A 15,603-nucleotide genomic window follows, 5' to 3' on the forward strand; every position below is an offset into this window, starting at 1 on the left:
TAATGAGATATCTTTCGACCCTACTGAAATTAATAATACTTTTAAGAAATACTATGAAGACCTCTACACTTCCCAATCAAGAGCTGATCTATCAGAGATCGACTCCTTTCTCTCCTCTCTCAACCTCCCATGCCTGTCAGGGGAAGACAGCGAGCGCCTGAGTGAACACTTCTCAGTTCCTGAATTGTTGGAGGCCATTAAATCCTTACCTTCTAATAAATCTCCTGGGGAGGATGGCTTCCCTCCAGAGTTCTATAAAGAATTTAGGGAGCTGTTGGTCCTCTACCTTATGGAGGTACTTAAAAAAGCCAGAGAAGACAACTTCTTTCCAGAGTCCTTCTCTCAGGCAGTGATTACTGTAATCCACAAGAAAGGGAAAAACCTGCTAAAGTGTGCCTCCTATAGACCAATCTCTCTCCTTAACACAGATTGTAAACTGGTCACCAAGATGCTATCTAAGAGAGTGGAGTCATGTCTTCCCCTGTTGGTCAACCCAGATCAGACTGGCTTCATAATGAATAGATTGTCCTCCAATAATCTCAGAAGGTTCTTTGATATAATTCACCTTGCTAACAAAAACAAAATACCTAGTGTCGCAGTCTCCCTCGATGCTGAAAAGGCCTTTGATAGCGTTGAATGGCCATACCTCTTTCGTGTCTTGGAAAAGTTTGGTTTTGGTACTGTGTTTGTAAATTTGATAAAATCACTCTACAATTTTCCTAAAGCTAGGATTGCTACCAATGGGATTACTTCCTCCTCTTTCCCTCTTTTTAGGGGGAACAGACAAGGTTGCCCAATTAGCCCCCACCTCTTTGCCCTTGCCATCGAACCGTTGGCTGAGGCTATTAGAACGTGCCCTGATATACATGGCTTTGAGGTGGGCCCCCATACCCATAAATTATCACTCTTTGCGGACAACCTTATCTTATTTCTAACAAACCCAGAACACTCCCTCTCTTACTTGCAGATCCTACTACAGTGTTATAGTTCTTTCTCTGGATATAAGGTCAATTTTGATAAAAGCGAAATCTTACCGTCTGTCTTTGACCATCATACCATCAAGCACAAGTTTCCTTTTAGATGGTCGCCTATGGGCTTCACATATTTGGGCATAATGGTGGATAGTAATCTGAACAACCTCTATAAACTCAATCTGGCCAGTTTGTTGCAAAAGGTGGAGGTTGACCTTTGTAAATGGATGGACTTACCTCTCACTCTACTGGGTAGAATCAATGTAATTAAAATGAATGTCCTGCCCAGATTTCTATATCTGTTTCAATCTCTCCTTATCCCTGTTCCCGCAGCATTTTTTTCCTCTCTCGACAAGCTGACCAGACGGTTTATCTGGCACGGCAAAACCCCTTGGGTTGGCCTGGATAAACTGACCCTTGATTACAGTCAAGGGGGCTTAAACCTCTCCAATTTTAGAATGTACTACTGGGCTGCACAGTCTAGGTTTCTGGCTCAGAGGTTTGACAATGGTCCCTCTCCCTCATGGTTGAACATTGAAAAGCTTGAGGTAAATGATGACACTGGGGCAGAATTGTTTTACAAATGGGACAGAAAATCTATAAAAACCATCACAGACAACCCTTTAATCATACATTCTGTCCTGGCATGGTGCAAACTGCATGAGATGTTCGGACGAGGGGGATTCCTTTCCCCTAAAACCCCTTTATGGAACAATAGATTGATCCCTATGTTTTTCCAGAATAGTAACTTTAGACCATGGTCTGATAAGGGGATCACTCTTCTGGAACATTGTTACGAGGAGGGAGTTCTTATATCTTTTGATCAGCTGAAACAGAAATACCACTTGCCTAACAGGGACTTCTTTAGCTACCTACAACTACAAAACTTTATTAGGGTGACTCTCAAGGGACAATGGAACCTACCTAAGATGTCACCTATTGAACAACTCTGCCACGCAGACCAACCACTGTTCAAGACCATTTCCCGTGTATACGATGCTCTTATGTCAGGAGTAACACTGCCTGGGCTAGATAAACCCCGACTTAGATGGGGAAAAGATCTGGGTGTTGATCTTGATGAGGATCTATGGAGTGACCTATGCAGGGATGGTGTTACATCCACATTAAACTCCAGATACAGACCGATCCAGTTTAATTTCCTCCATCAGCTCTATATCACCCCATCTAGACTGCACAAGTTCAACCCAGATACCTCCTCCCTATGTTTTAGATGTGGCTCAGATGAAGGAGCATTCCTCCATTCCACTTGGCAGTGTTCAAAACTACACGGTTACTGTCATGGGGTATGCGATACCATATCCTCAATTCACGGGGTTGCATTCCCTTTAGACCCGGAGGTCTGTCTACTGGGTAACTTTACTAACACCAATCTTAGGCAAAGCCATACTATAAAGCTAACAGAAATATTGCTAGCGATTTCCAAGAAATGTATTGCCTTGAAATGGAAATTGGATTCCTCCCTGCCAGTTGCAATGTGGCTATCGGAAGTTAATAGTTGTATCCCTTTGGAGAAAATCACTTACTGCTTGAGGAATAAATTAAAGACATTTTACAGAATTTGGCAACCTTTTATTGACTATATGGAGAATCTCCCCCCACATCTCATTGATTGAATCTATATATAATCCTCACATAATGTTTCACACGTAATGTATAATATGTAGCCTACAGGTGGTTATCCAATGTCTCGTTATTATTTTTTTCTTATTGCATGTTTGTATATATAATTATAATATATATTTTTTTGTTTGTTACACTCGTCTGTTACTGTCACTTTGTCCAATCGTTGTCTAATATCTTTTCACTTTTGTTTTGAATAATCTTAATTGGAAAATGCAAAAAAAAAAAAAAAAAAAAAATTGAATTTAAAAAAGAAACGCATCGAATAACATTCATAAATGGCAAAAAAAATACAGTAAAAAAAATAGGTTTAGAAGTGTCTGTTCTATATCCTATATTGCAGCACATGCAAAAAAACATTTCTCTGATTTTATTATGTTACTTAGATTGACGCTTAAAGGATTAATAGTCCACATTCATTATTAGCTACCCACTTGACATTAGTGGAGTGAGTGAGACGCCACTGTACTATCTGTATTGCAAACCAGCCCAGCACGGGGCTGGAGTGGGAATGGCGTTTATAGTAGCAGTGGCACAGTACCAAAGTGGTTCTGGTTCCAAAACGTTTGATGCCAAACTAAAGCCTTTTTGGAGTTTTGTTGTGACCTAGAAAGTTGTGTAGAAAATATCTTATTTCTCTCCAGAACCAAGTCTTGAGCCAAGACTTACAATGAGTTCACCACAACCCACCAGTTGGTCCATGCCCACCATTTTGGAAAACACCTTATGAGGTCCCAACTCAGTCATCGGGTACGGGCGTATTACAGTTTCCATGGTAGATATACACCGGCCCGTCACAGTGGTAGTAGAGCTGGAACACGTCCCCGTATCCGTGCTCCCTCCACCAGGTGCACAGTTGGCGGTTCCAGCCGCAAGCCAGTGAATGGAACAACCCAGGGTGTTCCATGCTGATCATGGTGAAGAAGTCCTGGTCGCCCAGGTGACCCCTGAAGTGGTACTGGTCAGCCAGCAGGGACACGTTTCTGGGCTCCAGGAGCTAATTGTAGCGGGCCGAGGTCCGTATGTCACCAGGTCCAGCAGCATCACGCCACTGTTGAAGCCCGGCAAGCCGTCCGCAGAAGGCTCACCTACACAGGACTGAGGGTTCTCTTTACGATACTGCCAGAAGGTGTGTCTGAAGGGGACACAAAGGAAGGTTTAGAGAAATAACCATTGGTTGTTCAGTAAAGTAGAATGTTTAGAACAAGGTAGATAAAGCAATGTAGAGGTAGATTGAGAGGTAGTGTAGAGAATATGTACTTTCTTTGTTGTGTGGGAGACCAAGAGATGGAACTGATGGCAAATTGGGAGCAAAAAGTTTGGCACAATTGCACCTGCACTTTAAGCCAATTAAAATATAAAAACTTATGGACCTCCGTCTCCACAAAGATATATGGTTTTGAGGGAGTAAAGTCTTGTTGACTGTTCCCCTAGTCCCCTGTGCAGGTTCTGGATGATTACCTCTGGAATTACCTCTCTCGCTCTTTGATTAGCCTCATTGATTCTCCCCCTGCCCATTGAAGTTTGATCCCGCCTCCCCCTCCTTGTTCGCTGGCTATCAAAACTACTAGGTCCTCTCCACTCTCTCGGATGGGGCCCAGCCATCAATCTGTAAGTCTCCGCTCTCTCTTTGCTTTTGATCTGCTGGCAAGGGTTTTGTTTAAGTTTTGTTCTGTGGGTTCCTGCCGGTGCTGGCTAGTCTCGAGTTGACAGGCTCTGGCTTGGTGCTTATGCCGACCGTGGTGGTTGGCTAGGGCCTAGGCTAGCTAGCATGCTAAAATAACTCATGTTAGCTGGCTGGATAGCTTTCCGGGTTAGGATATCTAGAGAACATTCTTTGATAACTGGTTAGATGGCATTAAATCAAAGTTTTAATAAAATAAATGTGCACTATATACACAATAATATGTCGACACCCCTTCAAATTAATGGATTCGGCTATTTGAGCCAAACCTGTGGCTGACAGGTGAATGAGAATGAGCACAAAGCCATGCAATCTCCATGAACAAACATTGGCAGTAGAATGGCCTTATTGAAGAGCTCAGTGACTTTCATTGGATGCCACCTTTCCAACAAGTCAGTTTGTCAAATATCGGCCCTGCTAGAGCTGCCCTGGTCAACTAAGTTATGTTATTGTGAAGTGGAAACATCTTACGCACATAGCGCGTAAAAATTGCGTGTCCTCGGTTGCAAAAATCACTACAGAGTTCCAAACTTCCTCTGGAAGCAATGTCAGCAAAATAACTGTTCGTTGAGAACTTAAAGAAATGGGTTTCCATGGCCGAGCAGCCGCAAATTGGGCTAAAATCACTATGACTAATGTTGGCTGGAGGGGTGTAAAGCTCACCGCCATTGGACTCTGGAGCCATTGGACTCTACAGACCTCATCCTCACATACAACACCTGTTCTGCCAGTCACATTCTGTTAAAGGTCCCCAAAGCACACACATCCCTGTGTCACTCCTCTTTTCAGTTCGCTGCAGCTAGCGACTGGAACAAGCTGAAACAAATCATTCAAACTGGACAGTTTTATCTCAATCTCTTCATTCAAAGACTCAATCATGGACACTCTTACTGACAGTTGTGGCTGCTTCGCGGGATGTATTGTCTCTATCTTCTTGCCCTTTGTGCTGCTGTCTGTGCCCAATAATGTTTGTGCCATGTTTTGTGCTGCTACCTCCTCTGTTGTCATGTGTTGCAGCCTTAGGTCACTCTTTATGTAGCGCTGTCTCTCTTGTTGTGAATTGTGTTTTGTCCACTATTTTTTATTTTTAATCCCAGCCCCCATCCCCGCAGGAGGCCTTTTGCCCTTTGTGGTAGGCTGTCATTGGAAATAAGAATGTGTCCTTAACTGAATTGCCTAGTTAAATAAAGGTTAAATACAAATCAAATGAAAAAGTTCTCTGGAGGGATGAATCATGCTTCACCATCTGACCATCCAATGGCCGAATCTGGGTTTGGCGGATACCAGGAGAACGCTACCTGCCCCAATGCTTAGTGCCAACTGTAAAGTTAGGTGGATGACAAATAGTGGTCTGGGGCTGTTTTTCATGGTTCAGGCCACTTAGTTCCAGTGAAGGGAAATCTTAACGCTACAGCATACAATGACAGTCTATACGATTCTGTGCTTCCAACTTTGTGACAACAGTTTGGGGAAGGCCCTTTCCTGTTTCAGCATGGTAATTGCCACCCAGCTGGACTCACCTGCTCCCGCCTTCTCCCATTGTGCTACTTACAAACAAAGATGTGACTGGCTCAGCTGTTCTGGGGAACTACGCTAAGCTTCAATGTAAAATAATGTGACCAGTGAAATTTAGAATGCGATCTGGTTTATATTATAACGTATTGCGCAAGATGACTGCAGGCATCTACTTAAAAAGTATCTACAAATATAACAATTTATTTAAAAAATCTTCCCCTGGCTATTTCCAAATACCCGGTATACGGTATACCTGCCAAGCCTACTTTTGATGTGTATACTAATGCAAATCAATATGTTACATATAGTTACACCCCCCCCCCCCTTAAAGGCCCAGTGCAGTCAACATTCTGTTGTTCCTGTGTTTCGTATCATATTGTACATATTGCCATACTGTATGACCGCCATTTTGTGATTCTTTTGGTGTTTATCTTTAGTTTTTTGGCAGTAAAATGTATCCACTTTAATTTCTTATCATCAACAATTAATTTTAATAATCAGATCGTCAGTTACGAACCTCAATTTCGGCTTCAACTTTAACTCATCAACCTTGGGCTCTGTGTAATTCCGACCCAATTTTCTGGCTACCCAAGAGAAAAGGCTGCTGAAAAAGAGTCAGGAGAGGGGAAGTCTTGGGGAGAGTAAGGCAAAGGGAAAACTTGCCACCTCTTCCCTCCATTCTATTGGCTTGATAATAAAGATGGATGACCTACTATTGTGGATATGTCATCAACGGGAATCTCATAACTTCACCATTCTCTGTTTTTCCGAAACATGGCTTTTGGACAAGATACCCCCCATGGCTATCCAACTCGATGGCTTCTCCATTCACCTTACGGACAGGAAATTGGATTCAGGATAATCGAGAGGGGGAGGGGTAGGCCTCTTTATCAACAGCAAATGGTGCATCTGCACTGTAGCGCAGTGGAAGTCTCAACCTATTGTTCACCCGTTTTGGAATACCTGATAGTCAAATGCAGACCCAAATACCTATCGAGAGAGTTTTCAGCTGTTATTGTGACTGCTGTATATTTTCCACCCAAGAAAAACAACAAGCTGGCACTTAACGAACTGTACGAGGCTATGAACAAGCAGGAAACCATGCACCCGGAGGATGCTTTCCTTGTTGCCAGTGATTTTAATTCCACGTCAAGACACCGTCATCACGTCTCCTTTGACACTAGGGGCGATAAAGTCCTAGACCATTGTTACTATACCCACAAGCATGCATAGAAGGCTTCAGCAAATCAAATCATGTCTCTATAGCTATTGCGCTACAGGACTGCTTTGCTAGCGTTCACTGGAATATGTTCCGCTACTCCACTGATAGCGTCGATGAGCTAACCACCTCTTTCACTGACTTCATTAGGAAATGCATCGGTGACATTGGTCCAAAGTGAAGGTTTGCTGCATCGCAGCCAACCCTGAGGCTATGGCTACGAACATGTACAAGAAGTCACAGGGGTGTGTCCTTGGTCCCCTTCTTTACACTCTCTTCACCCACGACTGTGTGGCCATGCATGACTCCAACACCATCCTCAAGTTTGCTGATGACACAACGGTGGAAGGCCTGATCACCGGCGACGATGAGACAGCCAACAAGAAGGTGATCAGTGACCTGGCAGTGTGGTGCCAGGACACGAACCTCTCCCTCAACATCAGTAAAACAAGGGAGCTGATCGTGGAGGAGGGGGCGAGCACACACAGAGGGGGCGAGCACACCCCCGTCCACAATGCACCACTATAGAGGGTGATGCGGACAACACAATACATCACTTGCGCCGAACTCCCTGCCATCCAGGACCTCTACACAGGCGGTGTGAAAGGATGGCCGAAAAATTGTTAAAGAATCCAGCCACCCAAGACAGACAGTTCTTTCTGCTTCCTCACGGCAAGCGCTACTGGCGCAACAAGTCTGACACCAACAGGCTCCTCAACAGCTTCTACCCCTTCTACCCCTGCATCGACCCTTCCATTTTATTTCTATTTTTGCACTGACTACAGATCTGGGTTTGAGAGGTGCACAATTGGCCCAGCATCGTCTGAGTTAGGGGAGGGTTTGGCCGGCCGGCCGGGATGACCTTGTTCCATCACACTCTAGCGACTCCTGGGCTAATGACCTTGTCACAAAGCGGCCTCCACTATGAGATGACGATCTAAAAGCCGGAATACGAAAGGTGAACCATCACAATTAACAGCCGAATCACATGAACAAAATCTTTCAGCTCAGAGTTTTCTACTGGCGTCAAATAATGTCAACCTACCAAGGCAGTGTTTGTCCCTTTTTAAAATGCTTCTTGGAGTCATTTATCTTTGGGTATCGTGTCAACAAAACAAGGGAAAGCGTAGGTGTTTTGCTGAAAATGTTCTGGCCTGATGGTTTTCACGTCTTATTAATGAGAAGGCCCTTGTTGTGCCTCAATCCAGATCTTGGAAACCATCCATCTCTCCTAAGTTTAGTTAGGCAGAGTGCTACGTGCACTCAACCACATATTTGTGCCCTCTGCAATCGGCTAGGGAAACACTGACACAGCCTTTCCCATGGCTGTTTTGAGGCCAGGCTTTACGTTGAATAGGAAGCCATCTTACAGACGGAGGATAAGCGGCACTAAGACTGCAGTGGAGGAAAACACTGGCCTATACCGACTGCTGAGCTAGGGTCAAGGTGAGGAGTGAGCTATGGTGGGGAAGTACACTCTCCTACATATGTATTCGGGCAGTGATGTTAACATTTTAAATGTGACCCTCTACTCCAGCATTTTGAATTTGAGATCAAATGTTTAATGAGGCGACAGTACAGAATGTAAACTTTAGGAATGAAAGCACTTTGTACTGTATATCTAGCCCCCCCCCCATTTGAAGATGTTATAAGTATTTGGACAAATTTCACTTTGTGTATTAAAGTAGTCTAAAATGTTGTATTTGGTCTCAATCCTTTGCACACAATGACTACATCAAGCTTGAGACTCCACAAACGTGTTGGATGCATTTACAGCTGGTTTTGGTTGTGTTTCGGATAATGTTTTGTCCAACAGGAAGTAAATGGTGTGTAATGTACTGTGTCATCTTGGAGTCACTTTTATTGTAAGTAAGAATAGAACATGTTTAAACACGGACAAGAATGTGGACGCTACCATGATTATGGATAATAATATATGAATTGTGAATGATGATGAGGGAAGGAAGTTTGAGGGACAAAGATCACACCCCCTTTGTAATGTTGAGAGGTAAGCATGCTTTGTGGATGTGACAATACAGAGGCGGATGCAAGATGCAAGCAACGATGGTTTAATGGATACAGTTTACAACAGCAACAGGACAGACAGACTGTACTCAGACGGAATCCGACCCAGGGACTAGGACGCATCTTCCAATGATAGCGTGCTGAGAAATCCAGGGAGTGTGTCCGGATGGGTAGGAAGGAGCACAGCAGATAATCCACACAAGGGCGGCGAGAGAAGAGCACAGACACAACCTCGGGAAGTAACAACGATCTGACAACAAGAAACACTGGTTACAGAACATATAAAGGGAAGATAAGTGGTTCCAGCTGGCGCAGACAATCAGGCCGAGATTGGGAACCATGCCCACACAAACACGGGAGAGAGAGAGAGAGAGAGAGAGAGAGAAAGAGAGAGGCAGTGGATTCATGAACCGTGACAATACCCCCCCTAGGAACGCCTCTTGGCGTTCCCAGGCATTTACCTGTCGATTGAAATCATCGATAAGGGAGTGATCCAGAATGTCCCTAGCAGGTACCCAACTTCTCTCCTCCGGGCCGTAACCCTCCCAGTCCACCAGGTACTGGAATCCGCGTCCCCTCCTTCTAGAGTCCAAAATACAATTGACAGAAAAGGTGGGTTCCCCATCAACAAGTCGTGGCGGCGGGGGAACCGGGACCGGCGGGTTAATGCGTGCCTGAAACACAGGTTTTATTTTAGACACATGAAAGGTAGGATGAATTCTCCTATACGCCGGAGGAAGCTTGAGCCGGACCGCCACCGGACTAATGATCCTGGTGACTCTGAACGGGCCGATAAATTTGGGGGCAAGTTTGTTGAAACGGATCGGAGTGGAATGTTCTTAGTAGAAAGCCACACTCTTTGGCCAACGACGTATACCGAAGGCTTCGACCGGTGGCGATCGGCCTTAGCCTTGGTGCGCGCCCCCACCCGGAGAAGAGTCTCACGGGCTCTGCTCCATGCGTGACGGCACCTCTGGATGAAAGCGTGAGCGGAAGGAACAGTGACCTCGGACTCCGTACTGGGAAAGATAGGTGGCTGGTAACCTAAACTACACTCAAACGGAGAGAGACCCGTAGCTGCCACTGGCAACGAATTGTGAGCGTACTCAACCATAGAGAGTTGTTGACTCCAGGAAGAGGGATTCTTAGAAACCAAACATCGCAACACTCTCTCCAAATCTTGGTTGGCCCTCTCCGTTTGACCGTTGCTCTGGGGATGAAACCCTGAAGACAGTCTGACACTCGCTCCCAGTAACCTACAAAACTCTTGCCAAAACTTGGACACAAATTGGGGCCCCCTGTCAGAAACTACGTCCATCGGCAGGCCATGTAAGCGAAAGACGTGATCCACGACAGCTACCGCTGTCTCCTTGGCAGATGGTAATTTAGGCAAGGGAATAAAATGAGCCGCCTTCGAGAACCGGTCCACCACGGTCAACACCACCGTCTTGCCCTGGGAGGGCGGGAGGCCGGTAACAAAATCTAGCGCGATGTGGGACCAGGGTCTCGAAGGGACCGACAGCGGTTGGAGTAACCCATCTGGGGGTCGATTAGAAGTCTTCCCAGTGGCACAAACCGAGCAAGCCAAGACAAAACTGTGAATGTCACGAGCCATCAGTGGCCACCAAAAGCGTTGCTTAACCAAAAAGCTAGTGCGGCTGACTCCTGGATGACACGCTACGTTGGAGCAATGGCCCCACCGAATAACATCGGACCGACACCCCTCCGGCACAAACAACCGATTAGGCGGGCAACCGGGCGGAGGCGTTACCCCTTCTAAGGCCGTTTTGACCCTCGATTCAACCTCCCATGTGAGTGTGGATACCACTAGGGTCCCGGGTAGGATGTACTCGGGAGTGGATGGGCGTTCGGAATGGTCAAAAATGCGAGAAAGGGAATCGGGTTTGACATTCTTGGAACCCGGGCGATACGAGAGAGAGAAGTCAAAACGTCCGAAAAGAGTGCCCACCGCGCCTGTCTGGAGTTGAGTCGCTTAGCGGTTCTGATATATTCCAAATTTTTGTGATCGGTCCAAACTATAAAAGGTACCCCGAACCCTCTAACCAATGGCGCCACTCCTCCAGTGCTAACTTCACTGCCAACAACTCTCTGTTGCCAATGTCGTAGTTGCGTTCCGCAGGTGATAACCGATGGGAAAGGAACGCACAAGGGTGCATCTTGTCGTCAGAAGAGGAACGTTGGGAAAGTACCGCACCTACCCCCACCTCTGAAGCGTCCACCTCTACTACGAACTGACGCGAGGGATCGGGAGCTATGAGGATGGGAGCCGAAACAAAGCGGCTCTTGAGTTTGGCGAATGCAGCCTCGGCTGTATCGGACCACCTGAACGGCACTCTGGGGGAGGTTAAGACGGTAAGAGGAGCGACTATCTGACTAAAGTTGCGAACGAAACGCCGGTAGAAATTGGCGAATCCCAGAAACCTCTGTAGGGCCTTACGGGAATCTGGGCTTGGCCAATCCACCACAGCCTTAACCTTGTCAGGATCCATGCGAATACCTTCAGTCGAGACGATGTAACCTAGGAATGGAACGGATTGTGCATGAAAAATGCATTTCTCCGTCTTGACAAAAAGTCCATTCTCCAACAACCTCTGAAGCACTCGTCTGACGTGCTGAACGTGTTCCTGGAGAGAAGAAGAAAAAATCAGTATGTCATCCAGGTAAACATATATGAACTGATCAATCATATCTCTCAGCACGTCATTGACGAGTGCCTGGAAAACCGCTGGGGAGTTGGATAGCCCAAAAGGCATGACCAAATATTCGAAGTGCCCTCTGGGGGTGTTAAACGCGGTCTTCCATTCGTCCCCCCTTATGCGAACCAAATGATATGCATTACGTAAATCCAACTTAGTGAACACGGATGCTCCCTGTAACCTTTCAAAGGCTGAGGACATCAACGGTAAGGGATAGGTATTCTTCACTGTGATGTTATTCAACCCACGGTAATCAACGCAAGGACGCAGAGATCCGTCCTTCTTTCCCACAAAGAAGAACCCCGCCCCGCTGGAGAAGAGGAAGGACGAATGAATCCAGATGCCAGAGAATCAGAGATGTATCTCTCCATAGCCTCCCTCTCAGGAACAGAGAGTGAATATAACTTGCCTTTAGGCGGAGACTCACCTGGCAATAATTCTATTGCACAGTCATAGGGACGATGCGGAGGAAGAGAAGCAGCACGGGACTTACTGAACACCTCCTTCAGGTCGAGGTATTCAACGGGCACGTTAGACAAATCCACTGCCTCCTCTAGAAACACAGAATCAGACACAGACGAACAGGCAGACACTAAACAGGACTCAAGACACTTGTTACTCCACATGGATATAGAGTTATGACCCCAGTCAACTCTGGGGTTGTGTTGGGTGAGCCAAGGGTGGCCGAGAACTAATGGTGCAAGGGGTGAGTCCATGAGTAGAAATGATAGTGTCTCAGTGTGATTGCCAGAAGTGATGAGTGTGATAGGTTCAGTGGTGTGAGAAATGTTGGGGAGTTCTTGACCATTGAGAGCGTTGACGGATATCTTGTGCGTGAGTGAGGTGATAGGAATCTGGAGTTTGTGAGCGAGCTTGAAGTCCATGAAATTACCCTCTGCTCCTGAGTCCAGTAAGGCTTGGGTGTCGTGCGTGTGGGTGGCCCATCTTAGTCTTACCGGGAGGAGAGTAGATGATGAGGTCTTCTCTGTGGTGACACCACCCGATAGTAGCCTCATGTTTACTACCGGGCCTGATCTTTTACCGGGCAGGAGTGGATAAAGTGGCCCGCTCTACCACAGTAGAGACAGAGTCCTTGGGATCACGCCTCTCCCTCTCTTCCCGGGAGAGGCGAGCTCTCCCCAGCTGCATGGGTTCGTGAGCGGAGGCTGAACTGGCCGTGTTCCCGCCGCTGGCATGCCCACCCTCCCGTGTCGTTATACGGTCTGTTAGGGCATGCTCGGCGGCCAATACGACTCAGACGAGCGTCGACCCTCAAGGCTAGTTCCACTAGTCCATTTAAACTCCTGGGAAGGTCCAGAACATAAATCTCCTTCTGGATCCGGTCCTCCAGCCCATGCAGGAACATGTCCCACTGCGCCTCCTCGTTCCACTGACACTCTGCGGCCAGAGTGCGGAATTGGATGGAGTATTCCGATACTGAACGGTCTCCTTGGCGAAGGTCAGCGAGTAGTCTGGCCGCCTCCCTACCCGTCACGGCCCGATCGAAGACCCTTCTCATCTCCTCGGAGAGTGTCTGGAAAGAGGTGCAGCATGGGTCCTGGTTCGCCCACACCGCCGTTCCCCAAAGAGCCGCTTTGCCTGATACTGACTGTTCACGGTTGAAGGTCCGTGGCTGCAACGAGAAATGCATGGAACATCTCGTAAGAAAGGCTCTGCAATAGTCAGGATCACCTGAATAACCCTCTGGTGTCGGTAGCCGTGGCTCTAGCTGGGAATCCGGCTCTGGCGGGGCGGGTTGAACTGCCGGTGTAGGTGGCGCAGCGGAACCCCTCAGATGTTGTAATTGTTGGATCAGCTGGGATACCTGCGTCGCAAGGGCTTGTACTGCCCGATCTGTGCTGGAGATGTTCTCCTCTTGTTGATCCATTCTCGTGATACTGCGGGAAATGAATTCGGTCAGACTCGTTGAACTCGCTGCATCCATGGTATGGTCAGATCGTTCTGTGACAATACAGAGGCGGATGCAAGATGCAAGCAACGATGGTTTAATGGATACAGTTTACAACAGCAACAGGACAGACAGACTGTACTCAGACGGAATCCGACCCAGGGACTAGGGCGCATCTTCCAATGATAGCGTGCTGAGAAATCCAGGGGAGTGTGTCCGGATGGGTAGGAAGGAGCACAGCAGATAATCCACACAAGGGCGGCGAGAGAAGAGCACAGACACACGACACAACCTCAGGGAAGTAACAACGATCTGACAACAAGAAACACTGGTTACAGAACATATAAAGGGAAGATAAGTGGTTCCAGCTGGCGCAGACAATCAGGCCGAGATTGGGAACCACGCCCTCACAAACACGAGAGAGAGAGAGAGAGAGAGAGAGAGAGAGAGAGAGAGAGAGAGAGAGAGAGAAAGAGAAAGAGAGAGGCAGTGGATTCATGAACCGTGACAGTGGAAGCCTCACTCATCATTATTCATGATTTTGCTCAAATCATGGAATTCTCAGGGTTGACTTTAAGTATTCAAAAACGTCTTATCTACTCAGAAAGAAAATGACTCCGGTCATCATTCACTTCCTATTGGGCAAAACAGTTTGCAGAGTCACAAGCTTGATGTAGTCATTGCGTGCTAGGAATATGGGAACAAATACTAAACTTGACTACTTTTGTACACTATAAGTGGTATTTGTCCAAATACTTGACATCTTCAAATAGGGGGACTAGATCTATATTTCTAAACGGTAAATCAACATCTAACAAAAGGTCACAAAACAAGGAGACATTTGATCTCAAATCCAAAATGCTGGAGTATAGAGCCAAATAAAAAATGTTTTGCGTAAGTGTCAAATACATACGTAGGGGAGTGTACAGCGTGGGGTTAGGGTCGGATAAAATTCTATCTTGGTGGCTGACTCAAAATGTCCACAGGGTAACATGCATAAACACACACCCACAAGTATGCAGTACATGCACTTCTGTCCACTTAAGTAATTCCAATCCTCTGATGATAGAGGGAAATTGCATTGTGAAAATGACTCATTTTAAAGTTCTCATGTCCAAGGACATACAGTACCAGTCAAAAGTTTGGACACAACTACTCAAAAAGTTTTCCTTTATTTGTACTATTTTCTACATTGTAGAATAATAGTGAAGACATAAAAACTATGAAATAACACATATGGAATCATGTAGTAAGCAAAGAAAGTGTTAAACAAAATAAATTTTATATTTGAGATTCCACAAAGTAGCCACCCTTGCCTTGAAAGCTTTGCACACTCGTGGCATTCTCCCAACCAGCTTCATTAGGTAGTCACCTGGAATGCATTTCAATTAACAAGTGTGCCTTGTTAAAAGTACATTTGTGGAATTTCTTTCCTTTTTAATGCGTTTGAGCCTATCACTGGTGTTGTGACAAGGTAGGGGAGGTATACAGAAGATAGCCCTATTTGGTAAAAGTCCATTTTATAGCAAGAACAGCTCAAATAAGCAAAGAGAAACGACAGGCAATCATTTATTTCTTAAAGTAAGTTCAGTCAATCTGGAAAATGTCAAGAACTGTAAAAGTCGCAAAAACCATCAAGTGCTATGATTGAACTTTCTCTCATGAGGACCGCCACAGGAAAGAAAGACCCAGAGACCAAATTTGAGATTTTTGGTTCCAACCGCTGTGTCTTTGTGAGACACAGAGTAGGTGAACGGATGATCTTTGCATGTGTGGTTCCCACCTTGAAGCATGGAGGAGGTGGTGTGATGTGGGGGTGCTTTGCTGGTGACACTGTCAGTGATTTATTTAGAATTCAAGGCCCACAACCAGCATGGATACCACAGCATTCTGTAGCGATACACCATCCCATCTGGTTTGCA

General features: G+C 46.1%; 1 pseudogene; it reads right to left on the reverse strand.

Annotated features, from left to right (window-relative positions):
* Nucleotides 1–2,931: 2,931 nt before the first annotated feature.
* The window catches only part of LOC118398767 (xyloside xylosyltransferase 1-like), a 55,292-nt pseudogene continuing 42,620 nt past the window's right edge, over nucleotides 2,932–15,603 (reverse strand).

The sequence above is a fragment of the Oncorhynchus keta genome, chromosome 1 (genome assembly GCF_023373465.1).
Source record: "Oncorhynchus keta strain PuntledgeMale-10-30-2019 chromosome 1, Oket_V2, whole genome shotgun sequence".
NCBI lineage: Eukaryota > Metazoa > Chordata > Actinopteri > Salmoniformes > Salmonidae > Oncorhynchus > Oncorhynchus keta.